Raw genomic sequence first — 3,758 nt, forward strand, 5'->3', positions numbered from 1 at the left:
AAAAAGGTAGAAGCTGGTCTCTTCTGAGATAAAACCACTAGATGGCATTCCAGAAGAGGATTTTGCTGAAGTTAACAAGCACAATTTTCACATGAGAAACATTAGATTACAAACTTGAATGAGGGCGAATGATGTCAGATGAGAAATGAAGATGAATGGTTTTAGGTAATAAGTATTGAGCTGTTGTGAGAGGAAGCAAAATAAAAAATAAACAAAAAGCCCCTGAAGTCTAGTGTGAATGATATTGGCATGTGATACTTGAGGGGGAAAACAAAAGTTGCCAGAATATGGTGGCAGCTATTGGAATTCTTTCTACTCTTTCATAACTGAGACATTAGCTGAACTCTCTTTCTGCTCAGTTATTTTCTCCACTTCTAAAGCTGTATTTGTCATGTGACCTACAAGAGCTCTCCGGTAAGTTCATGATTTGTGTTGCAGGGGAGAGGAAGTCTTTTTCTTGGCCCATTGCTGCTGAAATTTGGTATCTGGTTGTTTAAAACTGAGTTTCACTGATCAAAAGTGTGCTCACGTCTTCCTTTCACAAATGCACAAATATGTCCTCAGTACAGACCCTCATATAAGTTGTTTACTACCTTGAGGGGTTTACGGTTTTGGTTTTTTTGTTTTTTTTTTTTAGAGCTCTATTTCCTAATTTATATTCTCAGTGATTTTTCCGGTCTATAAGTGTTTCTTTCACGGGACTCAAAATAGGATAATTTTCTAAATCTTTCTATCCAAAACACTGGATTAGCCTTCACAAATGCTTTAATTTAGGAATCAATTAACTTGAGTCTTGAAAAGGTTCTGCTGAAGCCAACTCTAGGAATCATTAATAAGGATTTTTCAGCTTTCTGAGCTTTTTATCAAACTCTCAATATGTTATGATTTATTTTCATTATTTTATCATTGGTTAAACTTGGTTTCATTATCTTAGCATAAATTAATCATCTGTGCTACATAAGATTACTAAACTAATTAGTATTATGTTGCAGCATCAACTTTAAATAGCAGTTACTGAGAACAAAGGGAGGAAAGAAAATGGATTGCAGATTTGAGATGTAACGGTGTCTGCCTTTTGTATAGTGTTGTGTAGTTCACGTCATCCTTGTTCCTGGCTAATTTAAAAATACATCTTTGCTAAAAAGAGAAACAGTAATTTTTACCTTGCTATTAACTCTGTAACTACATATCCGATATTTAAATCCACACTGTAGCAACAGAACAGTCCACGTTTAAAGGCAAGAGAGAATCTATATTGGTACTGTGTTGCAAATAATTTCTTTTAAGATGAATATACTAGCAAGGCATAATTTGGAGACTGACTGTAATGTTTTTCCTTGATTTTTCTCCATTAACTATGATGGAAGTACATGATGATGCAAAAGATTTTATCATGATCTGCTGTAATACGGTAAGGTAAATCACTGTAAGCCTTAGAGTTAACAAACTTTAGATCTTCAAAACACTTTGAGATTGTCTGATTGAAGTCATTATGCGAGTGAAAATCACCCTGTCTGCAAGGATGGCACCTAATGGAGACAGACCCTGTTAAACCAGAAGAACAGCTTTCCCATTACCAGGTAGCAGCAGCAATACTGAGATTTTTGTTATTCCTGATGTGCTGTCTGTGCTGCTTAACCCATTTTGAGTGGCCATGTACTGAACAGGACGCCATTTTAATCTTTGACATAATTTCTGATTGTGTTCAAGGGGAGATGAGTGAAAGCTGCTTTTTTTATTTACAGCATATATGCTATTTCATTAGAAAAAAATGAAAAATCATCTTGCAAACTGAAAATGAGTTTGAGTGTTTAATCAAGTTTATATAATAGTGTGTCCTGGTTTCAGCTGAGCTAGAGTTAATTTTCTTTATAGTGGCTGGTATGGGGCTATGTTTTGGATTTGTGCTGAAAACAGTGTTGATAATACAGAGATGTTTTAGTTGTTGCTGCACTAGGCAAGGACTTTTCAGCTTCCCGTGCTCTGCCAGGTGCAGGAGAAGCTGGGAGGGGACACAGCCAGGATAGTTGATCCAAACTGACCAAAGGGCTATTCCATACCACATGACGTCATGCTCAGTATATAAAGCTGGGGAAGAAGAAGGAAGGGGGGACATTTGGAGTGATGGCGTTTGTCTTCCCAGGTAACCGTTACGCGTGATGGAGCCCTGCTTTCCTGGAGATGGCTGAACACCTGCCTGCCCATGGGAAGGAGTGAATGAATTCCTTGCTTTGCTTCGCTTGCCTGCGCGGCTTTTGCTTTACCTTTTAAACTGTTTTTATCTCAACCCTCGAGTTTTCTTGCTTTTGCTCTTCCGATTCTCTCCCCCATCCCACTGAGGGGGGAGCGAGCAAGCGGCTGCATGGTGCTTAGTTGCCGGCTGGGGCTAAACCATGACAGTCCTTTTTGGCGCCCAACGTGGGGCTCGAAGGGTTTGAGATAAGTTTAATAATTGGAACAAAATAATAGTAATAATAATAATGAATTATAATGAGAAGGAAAACAACGAGAGAGAGGAACAAAACCCAAGGGAGGGAAAAAGGCGGGGGGGGGGAATGATACAACTGCTCACCACCCGCCAACCGATGCCCAGCCAGTCCCTGAGCAGTGATCGCTGACAGTGACACAAAAAGACATAGTATCTTTCTATAGAGTTAGTACTGGTCCTGTTCTACCCTGAGTTCAAGCTCAATACAGGTTTTAGAAAAAAGGGCATTAGCAGTTGTGATAGGAAATTGCTGTCCTTTTGATGGGAAGCAGGCCCATATTCAAATGCCTAACAACATCTGTGAAAGATGGTAATAGGGATCATGGCATACTGAGTACGGATATAATTTCAATGTCTGCTGAAATAAATACAACTTTTTTTCAGGATTCTCCTCGAGTTGTGACACAGAACTGTGTATTTCACCTCTAAAATGGTTGTGTGAAATGCGCGTAGTCTCAGTTTTCCTGTAGCATGCTGAAACGCAAGAGTTGTCTCAGAAATCACACATCAAACACCAGGAAATTTGGTTCCGTATGGCTTTAATTCTGGGGTAAGTGTCTTAATTTCCACTCAGCAGCCTCAGTCCTCACACCAGAACCACAGGCCTTGCAGGGGAGAACATGGCTGTAGGCTGAACACATCACACAGGTAAGTGCCGACACACAGCCAGGAAGCGGTGGTCTGCAGAGCCAGGGTTATCAACATCCACACAGCTTTTCATAATATCCAGGAAACGGTTTTGGGTATTAGTGGAATTTCCCCTACTGTCTACAGTATAAACTGAAAGGAAAAATGGTGTTTTCTTACATGAATGCCACTATAAGCTGGTAAGAGTTCGTCTTCACCTTACTACGGATCACAATATAGCACATGGCAATTGTCAGGAACATTGGTGTGCCAAGGCTGTATGATGCCGAGGCACAGTTACCAGCCTCAACAAGGCCGGGCACGGCAGCACTGGAGACAGCAATCACCAGTTGCTGCAGGCGCTACGTTCCGAGCTGCTGTGGTGCTTCCGTTAACCGCGGTGCGGTAAAATGGAGCCAGGGAGGTCTCTCGGCCTGTCCTTTCACACCGCTTACCCTTTTTCCCCTCTTGCTGGCCTTCCTCGTCCCTGGGGCGGGGGTAGCGGCCCGGCCCGGCCCGCACGCAGACGAGCTCTGACGGGACCGGCGCGGCCCCCCCGCCCGCGGACAGCCTATCCCCCCAGTGCGCATGCTCCTGGTCCGCGAGGCACCGCCCAGTCCCGGTTGCTATAGCTACCGCGACA

This window comes from Mycteria americana, chromosome 1, assembly GCF_035582795.1.
Source record: "Mycteria americana isolate JAX WOST 10 ecotype Jacksonville Zoo and Gardens chromosome 1, USCA_MyAme_1.0, whole genome shotgun sequence".
Lineage (NCBI taxonomy): Eukaryota > Metazoa > Chordata > Aves > Ciconiiformes > Ciconiidae > Mycteria > Mycteria americana.